The sequence below is a fragment of the Saimiri boliviensis genome, chromosome 4 (genome assembly GCF_048565385.1).
Source record: "Saimiri boliviensis isolate mSaiBol1 chromosome 4, mSaiBol1.pri, whole genome shotgun sequence".
Taxonomy (NCBI): Eukaryota; Metazoa; Chordata; class Mammalia; order Primates; family Cebidae; genus Saimiri; species Saimiri boliviensis.
Window position 1 is genome coordinate 145,953,004 of NC_133452.1, and position 21,429 is coordinate 145,974,432.

At 44.9% G+C, this 21,429-nt stretch overlaps 1 protein-coding gene and 1 pseudogene across 1 annotated transcript in view; both read left to right on the forward strand.

Moving 5' to 3' along the window:
• DSP (desmoplakin) overlaps positions 1-21,429 on the forward strand; it is a 125,567-nt gene that overhangs the window by 27,488 nt on the left and 76,650 nt on the right. The gene's annotated exons all lie outside the window — the stretch shown is intronic.
• On the forward strand, positions 10,712-20,264 carry LOC141584391 (small ribosomal subunit protein eS26 pseudogene; annotated as a pseudogene).

A 21,429-nucleotide genomic window follows, 5' to 3' on the forward strand; every position in this document is an offset into this window, starting at 1 on the left:
TTCCATTACCACTAGCAATGTACCACATTCCAATTTCTCCATATTATCACCAACACTTGTAATTTTCTGTTTTTACATGCATATATAATAACCATCCTAATGGTTGTGAAGTGGTATCTTATTGGGGTTTTGGTTTGCATTTGCTTAATGGCTAATGGTGTTGAGCATCTTTTTATATGCTTGGTGGCCATTTGTCAATCTTCTTTGGGGAAATGTCTACTCCAGTCTTTTGCCCATTTCTTAAATTGGGTTGTTTGTCTTATTGTTGTTAGGAGTTCTTCATATATTCTGGATATTAAACCTTTATCAGATATGTGGTCTGCAAATATTTTATCTTATTCCATTGGTTGTCTTTTGACTTTCTTGATAATGTCCTTTGGTGCACAAAAATTTTCAATTTTTAAATGCAGTTTATTTTTTTCTTTTGTTGCTTGTGTTTTGGTGTCATATCTAAGGATTCATTGCTAAATCCAAGGTAATGATTGCTTAGTGTTTTCTTCTAAGAGTTTAATGGATTTAGCTTTTATATTTAGGTCATTGATCCATTTGAGTTAAGTTTTGCTTATGGTGTAAGATAGGGATTCAATTTCATTATTTTGCATATGAAGGTCCAGTTTTTGCATATAAGGGTCCAGTACCATTTGTTGAAAAGACTATTCTTTCTCCCATTGAATGGACTTGGCATGCTCACTGAAAATCATTTGACCATAGACACACAGGTTTATTTCTATACTTTCAATTCTATTCCATTGGTTTATAAGTTTATCCTTAGGCCAGTGCCATACTGTTTTGATTATTATATCTTTGTAGCAAGTTTTGAAATTGGGATGTGTGAATCTGCCAACTTTGTTCTCTGTCTCAAGATTATTTTGGCCCTTTGGGTACTCTTACAATTCCATATGAATTCGAGGACTACCGTTTACATTTCTGCAAAAAATACTTCCAACCGTTCTTTGTCCTCTTCCCATAAGAGTATCCAAATAACTTCCTTCTTTCCCAAAGGCCACCCTGGTGCCAGCTCCTCTCAGGCTCTCTGTGTAATTCTTATCACTGGTGTTGGTCTCATCTGCCTCCTAGGACATGGTTAATCATCTCCTTGGGTGCAGAATTCCAAGAGCCTGGTCTGCTCAACCCCTTTATCAACAAGCTACTTTTGAAGGCCTAAGAACCCTTGCTGACATGGGGCTAATGGTTTTTTGAACTGCATTAAGAGAACAAAGGGAGAGGTAGTGGGTTGGGACTTTAGGGCTATTTCCATGGATTGAAATGAATATGATTGCAGTCTGTCTCTGACATTTTTACCAACTAACCCCATTTCCTGGGCCAAGGGAAGAATCCTACATGGACCTACAAGGTATTGTTTATTGTCTTAGCATGAATTTGTTGAGTCCCTAATAGGTATTGGACTGGGCAGTGTAACCATCAGAACATAAGAAGCCCTAAATTCATAACCTCAAGGAGTTTGCCATCTCCTGGGGGAGTTTGCATGACATATGAATGTTCTAAATAGCTAAAGCCTGTGCATGATACATTATTCAATATCATGATGCATTTTCTAGTATAGACAATATATGTGATTGGGGTTCAGCTGAGGGAGAGTGTCATGTGAGCTGCAGTCATCACAGAGGGCTGCATGGAGAAGGCACTATACAAACCGGGATGGATTTCCAGAGGTAAGGAAGAGAGAACATTCTAGCAGGTACAAGAAGTGTGATGAGCGATGAAGACATAGTGGGACTTTAATGCCTCTGTGAACCAGTAAGAATCTCAGTTTGATTGTGGGAGAAGAGAAAGGACCCACTTGCAGAGCCAGGGTGGAGCCAGATTGAGAAGGCCTTGAATCAAGAGGAGTTGTCTGGTATTGTGGGTGTTCTAGGACTTAGGAGCTCATCCTAAGCAGCTCTGGTAGCCACTGCCTTTCCAGTTTCTACAAGACTCCTTGTTCTCAAGGTGAAGCTGAAATGTGGCTCTCACTGACACATCAGCAGGTGCAGGAGTTTGTAACAACTGCCAGGCACACCGTCTGTATCCAGCTTTTATCCAGGCTACCACCCTGATCAAGGCCCTTGTCACCTCATACCTGGAATGACTGACTAGTCACTCGGGCTTAACTGTGCTCCAAACCTCAAGTCAAATGAACACCAGTTAAATGTGCCTCTAACAGTGTCAAAGTCACAAAACAACAGTTCCTTGGCTCAAGAGCATCCTGCAGCTAGGATCTGGACGTCTGTCTCTTGAGCTCAAGGCTCTCCATGATCTTGTCTGCTTTTAGTGTCCCACAAACCTTCACTGCACCTGCAAACAAAGCCATCTCATTTACTTCATTCATACAGCTTTTCAACGATTTCTGGACCATCTATTACACCTCAGGCATAGGTACTGTTGTGGGCTGAACTGTGTCTCCATTAAATTCGTATGTTGAAGTCCTAACCCCTAGTATCTCAGAATGTGACTATGTTTGCCGACAGACTCTTTAAAAAAGTTATTAAGTTAAAATGATGTCATATGGGTGGGCCCTAATCCAATATGACTGGTGTCCTTCTAAGAGGAGGAGATGAGGACACAGACACACACAGAAAGAAGACCACTTGAAGACAGAGAAAGAAAACGATGTCTATAAGCCGAGGAGAAAAGCCTCAAGAGAAACCAACCCTACTGACACCTTGATCTTTGACTTCCAGCCTCCAGAACTAGGAGGAAATAAATCTCTGTTGTTTAACTCACCCAGGCTGTCATGCTTTGTTATAGCAGCCCTGGCTGATGGAGACAGACAACGTTGCCAGGCCACCATCAATAGCAGCATTTATGTGCAGTGCACACACTATTTTCTTACCAAAAAAAATGAGATCATACTGTACATATTCTGCAACTATATTTTTTGATGTAGCAATATTCATAAGTATCTTCCATATCAGTCCTTATAAATCTGCATTCTTTTTAGTATGTGCACAGTATTCCATGTTCTTCTGTCAGTCTTTTTTTTTGTTGTTGTTGTTGAGACAAAGTCTTACTCTGTCACCCAGCCTGGAATGCAATGGCACCATCCCGGCTCACTGCAGCCTCTGCCTACTGGGTTCAAGTGACTCACCTGCCCCAGCCTCCTGGATAGCTAGGATTACAGGCACACACCAGCACGTTCAGCTAATTTTTGTATTTTTTGTAGAGACAGGGATTCACCATGTTGGTCAGGCTGGTCTCAAACTCCTGACCTCAAGTGATCCACCTGCCTCACGTTCCCAAAGTGCTGGGATTACAGGCATGAGCCACCACACCTGGGCTCCCCAGTGTTTTTAATAGCAAAATTCCCATGACATTAATTCTATTAAAACTCCTAGAACCTAGAGCAAGAGTTAATCTTTTTTACTCAAAGCTCTATGTTGTCTTCAGAATATGAAGCTGGATTAGAACACCAACTTTCTATGAAAAGTACCATAGACACCCCTTTCTAGAATGTCCGTATTTTAGAGATGCAAAGACAAAGGGCCAAAGAATTTCATTACTTTCTCAAGGTCATTTCAATGGTAAATACTCAATCCAGGGGAGGAGGCCACACCTCCAGGGTTATTCCCACTGTATCACAGTGCCACTGAGATGGACAGACCATCAGTACCGTTCCTGGAATTGCGATACCAGGTTCTATTCCTTAGCCCATTTAACCATTGCTTTCTTTTTTTTTTTTTTTCAGATGGGGTCTCACTCTATTTCCCAGGCTGGAGTGCAGTAGTACAGCAGTGCGATCTCAACTCACTGCAACCTCCACCTCCTGGGTTCGAGCAATCCTATGCCTTAGCCTAGTGAGGAGCTGGGATGACAGGCACCCACCACCACACCCTGCTAATTTTTATATTTTTAGTAGAGACAGGGTTTCACTATCTTGGCCAGACTGGTCTTGAACTCCTGACCTCATGGTCCACCAACCTCAGCCTCCCAAAGTGCTGGGGTTACAGACATGAGCCACTGTGACTGGCTGCTTTTTATTAATATGGAACACCTGAAAAACCACATAGAATTAAACGTGACCCTAGAGTCATCTGGTCTACCCTCATCTTATGAATAAGAACACTGAGGACGGGAGTTTCCTGGGGAGGGTTCTGAGGTGGATCAATATTTCCTATAACTGAAATCATGTAATACGTATCTGGCTTTTTAAAAAGCTTCAATCTGGTTTTGTTCATTTTGGACTCCCGTCTCGCCCAGAGCTTCCTATTACACTTGCAATGAAGCGCATGCTTCTCCAGGCTCCAGGCCTGATCTGGGCCCCACGGCTCAGCCCGTTGTCTCCTCTGCCCACCACACTTTTCCATACTGTCCTCCTTGCTGTTCTTTAAACTGCAAAATATTTACTGAAAAGCCATTTTATGTAAGACCCACTGGCAGATATTAGAGGAAATCAGAGTCAGATTTAACCCTGGACTTAAAAAAAAATTTTTGTTTAAAAAAATTTTTAATTTTAAAAATTACTTGTAGAGATGGGGGGGTCTCACTTTGTTGCCCAGGCTGGTCTCGAACTCCTGGGCTCAAGTGATCCTCCTGCCTTCGCCTCCCAAAATGCTGGGGTTACAGATGTGAGTCACTGTGCCTAGCCAACCCTGGTCTTAAATGAGCTTTATATGCATTTCTTAGATAGATAGATAGATAGATAGATAGATAGATAGATAGATAGATAGATAGGTAGAATGGGCTGGTGTTCATTCTTTCCTTCAGTTACTTAATACAAAATTATCTGTCTATTCATTTTAAGTCCAGAGTTAAGCACAGCAGACACAGAGCCCAGCAAGGCAAGGGCCCAGAGTCCAGCAGGGAGGACAGCCTGGCAGATCACTCTTAAGAATGGCATGAAAGGCCGGGCGCGGTGGCTCAAGCCTGTAATCCCAGCACTTTGGGAGGCCGAGGCGGGTGGATCACGAGGTCAAGAGTTCGAGACCATCCTGGTCAACATGGTGAAACCCCGTCTCTACTAAAAATACAAAAATTAGCTGGGCATGGTGGCGCGTGCCTGTAATCCCATTTACTCAGGAGGCTGAGGCAGGAGAATTGCCTGAACCCAGGAGGTGGAGGTTGCAGTGAGCCGAGATCGCGCCATTGCACTCCAGCCTGGGTAACAAGAGCGAAACTCTGTCTCAAAAAAAAAAAAAAAAGAATGGCATGCACTGAGTGCTGGGAATGATCAGAACGGTGGAGACGGCTCTCTCATCAGCCTAGGAGGGTCAAGGAGGCCTATCAGAGCAGGTGACAGTTGAGTTGTGTCTTGGAATGGCCGGGAGTTAGTAAATGTGGGAAGCAGGGAGTGAGATGGAGGTGGGCTGGGGAGGAGGGGAGGCAGTGAGAACTGCCGATGTGGGGCTCAAGTGCATGGAAGGGTGTGTGGAAGGGCATGCTGCTTGGAAAAACCATGCCCCCTTCTGTCTTGGTAAAGGGGCATGTCAGAGCAGTGGGCGGTGCAACCAGGGGCGGCTGGGCTGCTGCGTGAACAGCTTACAGGCTGAGCTAAAAAACATCCCCCACTGCAATGTTATTCTAAGGACATTCTGTTTTATTTTATTAGCATTAAATAGAAAAGTTATGTATAGAATTTTATATGTCTTTTATAGAGCTTATTGGTGGTGTAGTGGGTGCTGGATTTTATCTGTGTGTTGTGGCAGCCAGGGGCTGGTTAGGAAGTTATTTTATTAATTCAAGCAAAAAAGTCATAAATTTATAATTTTACTAGTACTTACTATGCATGGTAATTTCTCTCTCTTTCTCTCTCTGTCTCTCTCTAAAATCTCTCTCTCTCTCTACCTACCTATCTATCTATATATCTATGTAATCCCTGATCCAAAACTCTGAAACCTAAAATGCTCTAAAATTCAAAACTTTTTGAGTGCCCACAAGACATCACAAGTAGAAAATTCCACAACTAACCTTATGAGACAGGTGCCAGTCAAAACTTTGTTTCATGGACAAAATAAAAATATTGTACAGTTACCTTCAGGCTATATGTATAAGGTATATAGGAAACATAAATGAATTTCCTGTTTTGACTTGGGTCCGATTCCCGAGATATCTTGTTATAAACAGACACATACCGAAGATATTGTGGGTTTAGTTCCAGACCACCACAATTAAAGCAAATGTAGCAATTAGAGTTACAAGTGTTTCGGTTTCCCAGTGCATATAAAAGTTATGTCTATACTATATTGTCATCTATTAAGTATGCAATAGCATTATGTCTAAAAACTGTATATCCTTTAATTTTAAATGGTTTATTCCTCAAAATGCTAAAAATCACCTGAGGCTTCAGTGAGTCATAATCTTTTTGCTGGTGTAGGGTCTTTTGTCAATGCTGGCAGCTGCTGACTGATCAGGGCCATGGCTGCTAGAGGCTGGGGTAGCTGTGGCAATTTCTTAAAATGAAACAACAATGAAATTTGTCATATCAATGGACTCTTCTTTTCACAAAAAATTTCTCGGAAGCAGATGATGCTGTTTGATAGCATTTTACCCACAGTAGAACTTCTTTCAAAATTGGAGTCAAGCCTTTCAAACCCTGCCACTGCTTTATCAACTCAGTTTATGTAATGGTCTAAATCCTGTGTTCTCATCTCTACAGTGTTTACGGTATCTTTACCAGAAGCAGATTCCATCTCACGAAACCACTTTCTTTGTTCTCCATAAAAAGCAGCTCAGTCGAGGAGTGCTGCAGCTCATGCCTATAATCCCAGCACTTTGGGAGGCCGAGGCAGGCAGATCACCCGAGGCTGGGAGTTCGAGACCAGCCTGACCAACATGGAGAAACCCCATGTCTACTAAAAATACAAAATTAGCTGGGCGTGGTGGTGCATGCCTATAATCCCCGCTACTCGGGAGGCTGAGGCAGGAGAATTGCTTGAACCTGGGAGGCGGAGGTTGTGGTGAGCTGAGATTGTGCCATTGTACTCTAGCCTGGGCAACAAGAGCAAAACTCTGTCTCACACACACAAAAAGCAGCTCCTCATCTGTTCAAGTTTGATCATGAGATTGAAGCAATTCAGTCTCATCTTTAGGCTCCACTTCTAATTCTAGTTCTCTTGCTATTTCCACCACATCTGCGTGACTTCCTCCACTGAAGTCTTGTACCCTCTCCAATCATCCATGAGGGTTGGAATCAACTTCTTCCAAACTGCTGTTAATGTTATATTTGGCCTCCTCTCATGAATTACAAATGTTCTTAATGGCATCTAGAATGGTGAATCATTTCCAAAAGGTTTTCAATTTACTGTGCCCACATCTATCCAGGGAATCATATGTTTATGGGAACTATAGCTTTATGAAATGCATTTCTTTCTTTCTTTCTTTTTTTATTTTGTGACAGAGTCTCACCCTGTCACCCAGGCTGAAGTGCAATGGCGCGATCTCAGCTCACTGCAACATCTGCCTTCTGAGTTCAAGCGATTCTCCTGCCTCAGCCTCCCAAGTCGCTGAGATGACAGGTGCACACCACCAGGCTGGCTAATTTTTTGTATCTTTAGTAGAGACAGGGTTTCCCCATGTTGGGCAGGCTGGTCTTGAACTCCTGACCTCATCATCCACCCACCTCGGCCTCCCAAAGTGCTTGGATTACAGGCGGGAGCCAAGGCACTTGGCAAAATGTATTTCTTAAATGTTAAGACTTGAAAGTTGAGAAGGAACAGGGAAACATGAGGCTGTGTGTACGGAACAGCGATGATAGATTTTGGTCAAGGCACCCCATCTGTGGTCTGAAAGGTATTTCAGGTGGCAGCGCAGAAATCCTGGGCTGGGCTTGCAGATGGAAGGCTGTCAGGGCTGACCTAGGCTGATTTAGAATGGGGAGATACTGGAAGTGGGGAGACACAGTTTGCAGGGTTGTGCAATGATGAAGGGAAGAGGTAAGGCGCCCTTCGATTGGGTGGGGATGCAGGTATTGGAAAGAGGAGGGCGTAAAGGGAGCAGGGGACACAGAGTCAGCAGGCTTTGATAACTAGAGGTAAGGCTAAGAGGGTAGGGAGGTAGTCCAAGGCTGTTGGACTACCTGAAACTTTTGAGCTTAGGGTGAAAGAAATCGATTCATTTTGGGGAATACTGGGGTAAGACGACAATCGCCTGCCCAGGCGGTGCAGCCCAGAAGGCTGACAGTGTGTCTGGAGAAGGTCAGTGCTAGATTTGGGATCATCCTCCCAAGGTTACAGTTGAAGTCTTGAACAACCGATGATTCTGTGGAGGACAGAGTGAAGAGACAGGAAGGCAGAGAGGACGGAACCTCGCTAAACAGCCTGTTTCTGGGGCAGAAGAGGAAGGAGCCATCGAAGGTGACTGGGGCCACGTAGGAGGAGGATGAGGGCAGTGCCGAGGTTGAGTTTGAAGAGGGATTTCAAAGAGGAGGTGGCAGAAACAAAGTATCACTTCAAAACCGATGACCTGGCCGGGCGTGGAGGCTCATGCCGGTAATCCTAGCGCTTTAGGAGCCTGAGGTAGGGGGATTGCCTGAGGTCAGGAGTTTAAGACCAGCCCGGCCAACATGGTGAAACCCTGTCTCTATGAAAAATACAAAAATTAGCTGGGCATGGGGTGCACCTATAATCCCAGCTATTCGGGAGGCTGAGTCAGGAGAATTGTTGGAACCCAGGAGGAAGAGGTTGCAGTGAGCCGAGATCATGCCATTGCACTCCAGCCTGGGTGACAGAGTGAGACTCCAACTCAAAAAAACCCACAAAAAACAAAAACAAAAACCAAAAACAACCCCCCCCCAAAAAAAAATAAAAAAAAAATCAGGACCTTAATTATTTAGCAAGCTCCTACTGCTTTAGTATTTTCACCAAGATACAACCCTTTCTCCCTTTTTCCCTCTTACTGTTAGATGCTGGAACTTTCAAAAAAGACTTTTCTAAGTAGTGCCAACAGAGAGCAAGAGAATACGACAAACATCAGATCTGCAGGGTATACGGTTCTCATGCCAGCACAGCCACACAGTGCTCTATGGGGCTGGTGGGTTTCACTCCAAAGGGGAGCAGACTTCCTCAGACCCCAAGCCTGAAGCTGGTATGGCCCCTCGGAGCCTTTGGCTGGGCTCCCTGCTTCAGGGGGTGGCTTCCACTCGCTGGCCTCCTTCTGCTCCCCTCCTCCTGCTCTGACAACCGGCATTTGCATCTGGGCAAGATGGCAGGCTGTCCAGGCCTGGGCTTCCTGTTCTTCTGCCCAGCACGCGTGACTCCTTGTCCTGGTCAGGGACACCAGGAATCCTGCCGCTCTTTCCAGGAGACACTGGCTACAAGCAGATAGGTGGAAGCGCTGCCGGCACCGCCGTGTGTAAAGGGTGGAGTCACGTGGCGTGGAAGGGGGGCAGTGTTCTCCCTCCGAGCTAAGTGGAGCAAACCCTGCGGTAGTGGAGGAGGCCGGGACTGAGATGAGCCTCCAGGAAAGGAAGAGAAAGACGCTGGTGGCTTTTGGCAGAGCTCATTCGTCGTAGGGCAGGTTGGACCAGACCGACCAACTGCAGAGGGTTACAGCGTCAGTGTGGGGCCGAGGGGGGGACAGCCGAGCTGGAGACATCTGGTGCATTCCTCCCTTCTCCTGTAACCCATGCGACCTGGCCACTCGGTTCGTTCCTGTTCCGGTCTCACTGGTCCAGGTGATTCAACCACACAGAAGCAGAGGCCCCACTGTTCCCCGCAGGCTCACTGCCCTCCGTGGCCTGGGGGTTGTCCCTTTACCTTTCTGAGGGTCAGCTCTTGCGGCTGCACTCTCTAATTTAGGTTTGGGGTGTATCCTGGCAATTTAAAGAATCGCCCAGTGTTGCAATTATAGAATTGTGGCATTTTAGGGCTGAAGCAGATTTTACATATACAATGTTATACAACTTCAGGATTTAAATAACATGTAGTATTGATTCTGTTGTATGTTGTCCTGGAACTGGTTCATACTGGCTCCGCAGAGCCACCCTAAGAGGGTGGAAGGCTCCCTCTAACTAGAGTTTCCATCTCTTCCATCCATCCTTTCCTTGCCTGTCTTATACTTTAATTTTTTTTTTTTTTTTTTTTTTTTGGTGATAGTCTCACTCTCTTGTCCAGGCTGGAGTGCTATGGGTCAATCAGGGCTCCAGTGATCCTCCTGCCTCAGCCTCCCAAGTAGCTGGGACTACAGGCATGCGCCACCACACCTGGCTAGCTTTCAAATTTTTTGTAGCACTGGGGTCTCACTATGGTGCCCAGGCTGGCGGTCAAACTCTTGGGCTTAAGTGATTCTCCCGCCTCAGCCTCCCAAAGAGCTGGGATTCCAGGCGTGAGCCGCCATGCCTGCTGCTCTGATTTATTATAAGTGTCCATACTTTCTGGACTTTCATCCTTCTGTAAAAGTCCTAATCAGAGCTTTGAGCTCAGCTGTGCAAGTACAGAAACATCACACTGTGGGAAAAAAACTGCAAGCATCAAAGTTAATTTCCTTTTGTGTTGGATCCACATTGATCACAGAGACAACTGAGCGAATCCATAACCCGTCCTAAATGGCATATTTCTGTCTAGTTTATTTCTTCTTACTTGTGGTCACGCTGTTGACCCTGGCCTACACAGCATGCCACTTTTCTTCTCAAGGGCAACGAAGCCTCTTCTTATTGAGGATATTACAAATACACCATTGTGTCTGTGTCTCCCTGTTGCATTCCACGTAAGTATGGGAAGAACATGGCCCCGTGCTCAGCCTAAACCAGGCGTCCCCAAACTACGGCCCACGGGTCGCATGCGGCCCCCTGAGGCCATTTATCTGGCCCCCCACCGCACTTCGGGAAGGGGCACCTCTTTCATTGGTGGTCAGTGAGAGGGGCACAGTGTGTGGCGGCCCTCCAACGGTCTGAGGGATAGTGAACTGGCCCCCTGTGTAAAAAGTTTGGGGACACCTGGCCTAAACTATGAGAGGGAATTCCAGGAGAGATTTAATAGCAGTCAGTCTCTTTCCTCTAAAAACCTATTTTCAGAGGAATTCTTGTCCCTCGCTCCCTATCAATAGTGCAGTAACATCCTCCTGTTTCTATTTTTTTGACAGGATGCTAGGCTGGGGTGATAGGACTATGCTTTCAGTATCCACTCATTGAAATAGAACGCAAAAGGCCAGGCGCAGTGGCTCACACCTAGCACTTTGGGGGGCCGGGGGAAGGTGGATCACTTGAGGTCAGGAGTTCAAGACCAACCTGGCCAACATGGTAAAACTCTGTCTCTACTTAAAATACAAAAATTAGCTGGGTGTAGTGGTGGGTGCCTGTAATCCCAGCTACTTGGAAGGCTAAGGCAGGAGAATTGCCTGAACTCAGGAGGCAGAGGTTGCAAGTGAGCTGAGATGGCACCACTGCACTGCAGCCTGGGTGACAGAGTGAGACTCCATCTCAAAAAAAAAAAAAAAAAAAAAAAAAGAAAAAAAGAACACAAAAGATTTTGATTCTAAATTCTGCTGCTAACTAAGAGCATGACTCTGAGCAAGTTGTTTTCTGTCTCTAGGCCTCAGTTTTCTCAACTATAAATGAAGGATTTGGACAAGGTCAGTGATGGGCTAGTACTTTTTTTTAACAATCAGCTCTAATGAAGTGGGAGGAGAGAAGCCTGATTTGTAGTATTTGTCAATTTCTGTGGTGTAAATAATCCCATCAAAAGCCCCATTCGAACTACTAACTTGAAGTAAACTGGCTGGAAAATACCTTGAAAGTTGAGCCATTGGCTCTATGACATTGTGTATGTAAAATTCATTTCAGCCCTAAAATGCCGCAATTCTATGACTGCAACACTGGGTGATTCTTTAAATTGCCGGGATACACCCCAAACCTAATGAACAGCATTCACTTGCTGCATCAGTGCACCGGCATCCTGATGAAAGCTGGCTTTGGTCCAGATTCGGAGCAAGACGCCGTGGAAGCCCAAGCTGCCCTGACACCATCGTGACTGTGAGTTGGGGAACTCAGGCCTTGAAACTCAGTCAATCAAGAGCTGCTCCTGCCTTCCCTTCTTTTGGTCAGATAAGGATGATTCATCCCTATGTTATTTCAGCCACTGTTTCCCAGGGTGCCTGGAAGCAGGAAGGCCTGAGAGCTTGAAGCAGACAGAGGAAAAACAGGGAGGAGGAGGAGGAGAAAGGGACCCGCCTTGGGTAGGGCCCCTGCTCAGTCGTGGGCAGGTGTGAGTCATTCCTCTCTGCCTTAGCAGCCACACCTTTTGTCAAGTTGTGAATGCCAGGTGGAGAATCTGCCTAGACCCAGCGCCCTTGATCAAGTCAGAACAGGTTTCCTGAAAGATCATTCCCATTAAAATTAATGGAATCGGAATAGGCTGATCTTTTCTGTAACACGATGTGTTTCTTTTCAACATGTTTCCTAAATGCTTAGAGAGACCCCTAAAAGTATAGAAAAGGGAGAAGAGAGGGGCTTTCGCATCCCCGGGGCTCAGGACTAGAGAGAGAAGGTGGTTTTATATTATCCATTCCTGCCCTCCCAACCAACCATCTTAGCCACTTGCCAAAGAACTGACTAGCCGAGGGCAGTGGGCAATGTAATGAGCATGAATCCTCATGAGCTACCGTATTATGGTCAAGATCTTTCCATTGAGTGTGTGCGTTGCTATTGAATTAAGAAGAAAAGGTCTAGAAGGGAAAGGCTTGGCATGTAACTAATTTCAAGGTCTTAGGGACACACTTCACAACCATAACGATGCTAACTATTGAAAACAGAAACAGCTCCTCTCTCTGGCCCATGCCTTCAAGATGACAAAGAAAAGAAGGAACGATAGTCATACCAAAAAGGGTCATGGCCACGTGCAGCCTATTTGCTGTACGAACTGTGCCCGATGTGTGCCCAAGGACAAGCCCATTAGGAAATTTGTCTTTTGAAACAGAGTGGAGGCCACAGCAGTCAGGGACATTTCTGAAGTGACTGTCTTCGATGCCTGTGTGCTTCCCAAGCTGCATGTGAAGCTCCATTACTGTGTGAGTTGTGCCATTCACGGCAAAGTAGTCAGGAATGGATCTCATGAAGCCCGGGAGGACCGAACAGCTCCACCCTGATTTAGGCCTGTGGGTGCTGCCCCACAACCACCACCAAAACCCATGAAAGGAGCTGAAGACTGAAGACAGACTATTCTCTGGAAAAAAATTGAATGGAAATTGGAACCCTTGCGCATTGTTGGTGGAATGTAAAATGGTGCAGCCACTGTGGAAAACAGTATAGAAGTCCCAAAAAACTTACACAGAGAATCACCATATGATCCAGCAATCTCACCACTGGGTATACATCCAAGAGAATTGAAAACAGGGGCTTGGCCGGGCACAGTGGCTCATGCATGTAATCCCGGCACTTGGGGAGGCCGAGACGGGCAGATCACTTGAGGTCAGAAGTTTGAGATCAGCTTGGCCAACCTGACAAAACACCATCTCTACTAAAAATATAAAAATTAGCCGAGTATCCTGGCGGACACCTGTCATTCTGGCTACTAGGGAGGCTGAGGCAGGAGAATCACTTGAACCTGGGAGTGGAGGTTGTAGTGAGCAGAGATCATGCTGCCACACTCCAGCCTGGGTGACAGAGTGAGACTCTGTCTCAAAAAATGAAAACAGGGTCTTGAAGATATGTTTGTACACCAGCATTTATGGCAATATTATTCGTGATAGCCAAAAAGTGGAAGCAACTGAGTAACCATTGATGATGGATGAATGGATAAACACAATGTGGCCTATCCATACAATGGAATAGTATTCAGCCTTATATAGGAAGGGAATTCTGACACATGCGACAAGAAGAATGAACCTCGAGAACATTACTTTTAGTAAATAAGCCAGATACAGAAAAACAAAGCCTGTATTATTCCACTTATTTGAGACACCTAGAGGAGTCAGATTCATAGAGAAAGTAGCATGAGGGTTACCAAAGGCTAGAGCGAGGAGGGGATGGGAGTTATTATTTAATGGGTGAAGAGCATCAGTTTGGAAAGATGAAAATGCTCTGGGGATGTGGTGGTCATGGTTGCACAATATTGTGAATGTGCTTAATGTCAGTGGAACTGTACACTTAAAAAGGGTTAAGATTTCTGTAATGTGTATGTCACTACAATTTGGAAAAGATTCTACAAACACACATAAGAATGATAACCAAAAACAAAAACTCCCTGGGTTTGTAGCTCTCTCTTTTTTAATTTTTTAAATTTTTGACAAGGTCTCACTCTGTCGCCCAGGCTGGCATGCACTGGCATGATCATGGCTCACTGTAGCCTCAACCTCCTGGGCTCAAAGGATCCTCCCACCTCAGCCTCCCGAGTAGCTAGGAGTACAGGTGCAAGCCACCAGACCCAGCTAATTAAAAAAATTTTTTTTGTAGAGACAGTTTTATTATGTTGCCCAGGCTGGTCTCCAACTTCTGGCCTCAAGCAATTCTCCTGCCTCAGCCTCTGAAAGCACTGGAATCACAAGCATGAGCCATTGCGCTGGACCCTGAATCTCTATTTTGTGACTTTGTAAGAAATATGAATTCGGGCAGGGCGTGATGGCTAACATCTATAATCCCAGCACTTTGGGAAGCCAAGGCAGGTAGAATACTTGAGGCCAGGAGTTCAAGACCAGCCTTGCCAACATGGTGAAAGCTCCCTCTCTACTGAAAATACAAAAATTAGTTGGGCGTGGTGGTGCACGCCTGTGATCCCAGCTACTTGGGAGGCTGAGACACAAGAATCATTTGAACCCAGGAGGCAGAGTTTGCCTTGAGCTAAGATCACATTATTGCACTCTAGCCTGGGCAACAGAGCAAGATTCTGTCTAAAAAAAAAAAAAAAAAAAAAAAAGAGAGAAAAAGAAAAAAAGAAAAAAAAGAAATATAAACTTGGACAAGTAACTTGATCAATATGCATCTGTTTGGTCATCTGTAAAATGGAGATGATAATGGCATGTACGTCTTAAACCTGCTGTGAGGTTAGAGTGAGTGAGACAGTCAATAAAGCGCTTGGCACAGTTTTGGCACATGGTATGTTCTCAGTGGGTGTTAGTGGCCAGGCACAGTGGCTCACACCTATAATCCCACTACTTTGGGAGGCTGAGGAGGGAGGATTGCTTGAGCTCAAGAGTTCAAAACCAGCCTGGGCAATATAGCAAGACCTCATGTCTTAAAAAAAAAAGTGTTAGTCATTGCTATTATTGAGTCATTAGTTGAAAGTCAACTAGAAGCTGTCCATGGGCAGTCTTGTCTAATTTGTCTTTTTTAACTGGATCCAAACAATGGAAACAATTTTCTATCACATATTCACATCCATCGATACCTGCAGCACTGAGACCCACATATAAGAGGAGCAAAAACAAGCTGCTATCTCTGGCCAGCATTCTTAACCTGTCTTCTTTGCTTTTTCTGTATATTAGAGTCCTGCCTTTCCCCTTAGGTAAACTGCTCTTGGAGCACTGGTGTTATATGTTTATCAACACCATCGAAGATGAGACATTTGTTTTCTATGAGGAACTACCAGAATAATGTCTGCCGTGCTATGGTGTCCACATAAACTTCAGAGGAAGGCCCTCAGGAGCAAGCCACCTCTGCAGATAAGGCACTGGTGATGGTACAGCATCCTCCAGGGTCCCACTCTGGGACTCGTGGACCCTCCAAGGCCATCTTTGTGCTCCTGAAATATGAGCTCAGGCTGGGCATGATAGCTCACATCTATAATCCCAGCACTTTGAGAGGCCAAGGCAGTTGGATTGCTTGAGGCCAGGAGTTCAAGACCAGCCTGGCCAATATGGTGAAACCCCCTCTCTACTAAAAATACAAAAATTAGTTGGGTGTGGTGGTGCACGCCTGTGATCCCAGCTACTCGGGAGGCTGAAACACAAGAATTGTTTGAACCCAGGAGGCGGAGGTTGCAGTGAGCCAAGATCACGCCATTGCACTCCAGCCTGGGCAACATGTCAGCATGTCACCTTCAGGATATTGCCTGGGGAGTTCATCCGATGAGGGCTCAAAAGGCAAGGACAGGGAGGAAAAACAGAGAAATGATACTAGGGACACCTAACACGTGGCCTTGAAATCTTTGAGACAATAGTTAAGGATGCAATGTGGCAAAATGTGAATGTGTGGAGTTGCAATGCCAGGGAACACTCCCAGAAGAGTGGTTGTCAACCCGGGGTGATTTTGCCCCTCTCTCTCTACTCCCCAGGGGACATGAGGCAAGACATTTTTGGTCGTCACACTGAAATGAGGGGCTGCTCTGTCTACTGGGTAGAGGCCAGGGAATCTGCAGAAAATCCTACAATCCACAGGACAGCACCCATGGGCTCTCTCACGCAGGACACCAAGCAAGGCCATCCCCGGAGGGCTCCTGAGGGGCTTAGTGACATGTCTGTGTTTTCTCTTTTGATGGCTTTCTGAAAAGGAAAAAGCATTTTCATTTTGACTTTACCCTAAGATATGGCTCTCTGGGTCTGCCTCCCGCCCTGTCTGTCCCCAGGCTGGTCTTTAGGGCTTGTTTAGCAGTCACCGTCAGCATCACCCTGCCGTCTTCTGTCTGGGCTGGGAGTCAGGCCCTGAGGGTCGCCAGGTGCAGGCGGAGAGCCAGGATGGGGGAGGGGAGGTAGCCCCGTGGGAGTCACTTTGCACTGCCGTGGACCCTTTTCCTTCATAGCACCCTTTGCCCTCCATAGCAAAGAATCGTCCAGTCTATAGCGCTCAGGTAGGGAAATTCTGCTCTAGAACAACCAGAAGGGATGAAAGGAAACCATTTCCTCCTCAGTGAGGAAAGGATGAAAGAAAAGGGCTTTTAATATGGATGGTTACAGAAGAGGCCCAAAGAAAAAGAATCCAAAGAAAAGGAATGCCCTACCAGGCGTGGTGCTTCACAATAATCCCAGCACTTTGGGAGGCCGAGCTGGGTGGATCACCTGAAGTCAGGCGTTTGAGACCAGCCTGGCCAACGTGGTGAAACCTTGTCTCTACTAAAAATATAAAACTTAGCCGGCTGTGGTGGCACATGCCTGTAATCCCAGCTACTTACAGGGATGGCTGAGGCAGGAGAATAGCAGAACTCGGGAGGTGGAGGTTTCAGGGAGCCGAGATGGCATCAGTGCACTCCAGCCTGGTGACGGAGCAAGGCTCTGTCTCAAAATAGATAAATAAATAAATAAATAATAATAATGCCCTTTGCCTTTTAAATTTTCTTCCTTCCTTCCTTTTTTCCTTCGCTCCTCTTTTTTTTTGAGATACGGTTTTGCTATTTTGCCCAGGGCTGGCCTTGAACTCCTGGGCCCAAGCAGTCCTCCCTCCTCAGCCTCTCAAAGTGCTGGGATTACAGGCATGAGTCACCACGCCCAGCCCAAGAATGCCATTTGTATACTGTTGGACATTTCTTAACTTTCTTACCCTTATATTCACACATACACACCCACTACTGAGCAGAGGATACATTTCTTTATCATCTTTTTGCAACAGAGATATCAACATTGAAAACTGGATCTGGTGAGGACGGGAAAACTCCGTTATCAAAATAAGACTTCTTCATTCAGGCCTTCATCTGCATCAGTCAGAATGTGTTTCCTATCTAGCTTAACATTCAGTAGGAATTTGTCCAAACATGAAATCATTTTCAACTTCACAGTGGGTTATACCTGGGAAACAGCTTTATGAACCACAGTTTAAAGTGGGAAGAAGGTTTAGAAAAAGTGCACTCGGTGGTCTGTCAAGAACTAAGAAAGAAGCAGTCGCTCCCCCAGACTCTGGAATCCTAAACAGTATCGCTGTGTTCCTGGAGCGCCGACTCTGGAATCCTAAACAGTATCGCTGTGTTCCTGGAGCGCCGTCTGGCATAAACAGATGGCTCAATAGTGACCAGCATGCTCTGTGACTACCTGGGTTTGGAGCCGATCTTCAGGATGACAAGTTGTGTGGCCTTAGGCAAGTTACTGCACTTCTTTGTGTCACTGTTTTTTCATCCAAAAAATAGAGATAACAGTAGAATGTACTTCACAGCATTGTTGGGTAGATCAAGTGAGATAATACAGGTAAAACATTTAGCACATTAGAGGTATTGCAAACCCTCTAGAAGCCTTAGCTGTTACAGTTTGGATGAGAAAGTGAAACATAGTATATTGATTGTATTGATCAAGGTTAAAGAACTGAGTCGGCCAGGCGTGGTGGCTCATACCTGTAATCCCAGCACTTTGGGAGGCTGAGGCAAGCGGGTTACCTGAGGTCAGGAGTTCAAGACCAGCCTGGCCAATATGGCAAAACCCCATCTCTACTAAAAATACACAAGTTAGCGGGGTATGGTGGCAGGCACCTGTAATCCCAGCTACTCAGGAGGCTGAGGCAGGAGAATCTCCAGAACCCGGGAGGCAGAGGTTGCAGTGAGCTGAGATCACACCATTGCACTCCAGCCTAGGAAACAAGAGCAAAACTCCATCTCAAAAATTATTAAAATTTAAAAAAAGGGTCTATTTGCTTTTAAATATAATCAATTTTTGTATCTCTGGCTTAAAATAATGTGTAAGTTGTTTTAAAACTAGACAAAATGGAATTAATTTTCTTTTCCTCTACTCTGGAAATGACAAGTCAAAATTATACCAGTACCGAAGAATGCTTATAAAATTAGAAAATAGGGTTGATGGAGAAGTAGCCCAAGAAAGAGAATTTAGATAATTTACTGTGAAAGGAAGTTTAAGAATGGGTTGTGTGTTTGTGCAAATCCTAGGTGCTCAATAAGTGTCTAATGAGAAATAAAACTGAGTGATTTTGTTTGTTTATTTTTGTTTTTGAGACAGAGTCTCTCTCTGTTGCCAGGCTGGAGTGCAGTGGCGTGATCTCAGCTCATTGCAACCTCTGCCTCCTGAGTTCAAGCGATTCTTCTGCCTCAGCTGCCTGAGTAGCTGGGACTACAGGCACGCATCACCATGCCCAGCTAATTTTGTGTATTTTTACTAGAGACAGGGTTTCACATGTTGGCCAGGATGGTCTTGATCTCTTGACCTTGTGACCCACCCACCTTGGCTTCCCAAACTGCTGGGATTACAGGTGTGAGCCACCATGCCCAGCCTGAGTGATATTTTTATGGAAGATGAGAAGTAATACAATCTTAAGGGAAAGTTGAGACTCTGTCTCAAAAACAAAAATAAACAAACAAAATTACTCAGTTTTATTTCTCATTAGATACTTATTGAGCACCTAGGATTTGCACAAACACACAACCCATTCTTAAACTTCCTTTCACAGTAAATTATCTAAATTCTCTTTCTTGGGCTATTTCTCCATCAACCCTATTTTCTAATTTTATAAGCATTCTTTGGTACCGGTATATTTTTGACTTGTCATTTCCAGAGTAGAGGAAAAGAAAAGTAATTCCATTTTGTCTAGTTTTGTCTAGTTTATGGGGGAAAAAAGGGAAATCACTATAGAAACAACACACTGGGCTCATAAAATATTGTAGGACTTTTGGAGAGTTCCCAAGAGGACACTCACAATGGTTCTCTTCTCTGGCTGCTCACTGGGGCACATTTAAGAATCCTATTGTTGGCCAGGGTATGGTGGTTCACACCTGTAATCCCAGTACTTTGGGAGGCGAAGGTGGGCAGATTGCTTGAGCCCAGGAATTCAAGCCCAGCCTGAGCAACAAAAAATGCAAAAATTAGCTGGGTGTGGTGGTGTGCATGTGTGGTCCTAGCTACTTGGGAGGATGAGCTGGGAGATCTCCTGAGCCTGGGGAGGCTGAGGCTGCAGTGAGCTGTGATTGCAACACTTTATTCCAGCCTGGGCAACAGAGCGAGACCCTATCTCAAAAAAAAAGAAGAAGAATCCTATTGCTCAGGGGGGATTGATTAAATCAGGATGGGCAAAGAGGGCTAGAACCCAGGCGTCTGTATTTTTAGCGTTTTCTAAATGATTCCAATGTGCAGCTAAGGTTGAGAGCCAATGCTATAGTTTAGACCAATGGTCTTCAATCTCAAATGCCAAAGGAATTGCCTGGGATTTTATTAAAACTCAGATTTCAGTTCAGTCAGTGTGTATAAGGGAAGCGGGTAGCAGAAGGGAGCAGGAGGCCAAGATGCCTTTTTCCTAAGTAACTCCCAGAAGATGTCAGTTCTGTAGTTCTGCAGATCCCATTTGCAGCTGCAAAGCTCATATGCTTTGAAAATGGCTCTATATATGGAACCAAAAGAGAGCCCGCATAGCCAAGTCAATTCTAAGCAAAGAGAACAAAGCAGGAGGCATCACACTACCAGACTTAAAACAATACTACAAGGCTACAGTAATCAAAACAGCATGGTACTGGTACCAAAACAGAGATATAGACCAATGGAACAGAACAGAGGCCTCAGAGGCAACACAACACATCTACAACCATCTGATCTTTCACAAACCTGACAAAAACAAGCAATGGGGAAAGGATTCCCTGTTTAATAAATGGTGTTGGGAAAACTGGCTAGCCATGTGCAGAAAGCAGAAACTGGACCCCTTCCTTACACCTTACACTAAAATTAACTCCAGAGGGATTAAAAACTTAAACATAAGACCCAACACCATAAAAACCCTAGAAGAAAATCTAGGAATGGTTTATTCAGGACATAGGCATAGGCAAGCACTTCATGTCCAAAACGCCAAAAGCATTGGCAACAAAAGCCAAAATAGACAAATGGGACCTAATCAAACTCCACAGCTTCTGCACGGAAGAAACAGTCATTAGAGTGAATTGGTAACCAACAGAATGGGAAAAAATGTTTGCAGTTTACCCATCTGACAAAGGGCTGATATCCAGAATTTACAAAGAACTAAAACAGATTTACAAGAAAAAAACAAGCCCATTCAAAAGTGGGCAAAGGATATGAACAGACACTTTGCAAAAGAAGACATACAGGAGGCCAACAAACATATGAAAAAATGTTCATCATCACTGGTCGTCAGAGAAATGCAAATCAAAACTACATTGAGATACCATCTCACGCCAGTTAGAATGGCAATTATTAAAAAATCTGGAGACAACAGATGCTGGAGAGGATGTGGAGAAACAGGAACACTTTTACACCGTTGGTGGGAGTGTAAATTAGTTCAACCATTGTGGAAGACAGTGTGGTGATTCCTCAAAGACCTAGAAACAGAAATCCCATCTGACCCAGCAATCCCATTACTGGGTATATATCCAAAGGGTTATAAATCATTCTACTATAAGGACACATGCACATGAATGTTCATTGCAGCACTGTTTACAATAGCAGAGATCTGGAACCAACCCAAATGCCCATCGATGATAGACTGGACAAGAATAGTGTGGCACATATACACCACGGAATATTATGCAGCCATCAAAAACGATGAGTTCGTGTCCTTTGTAGGGACATGGATGAACCTGGAAACCATCATTCTCAGCAAACTGACACAGGAGCAGAAAATCAAACACCGCATGCTCTCACTCATAGGTGGGTGTTGAACAATGAGAACACATGGACACAGGGAGGGGAGCACTACAC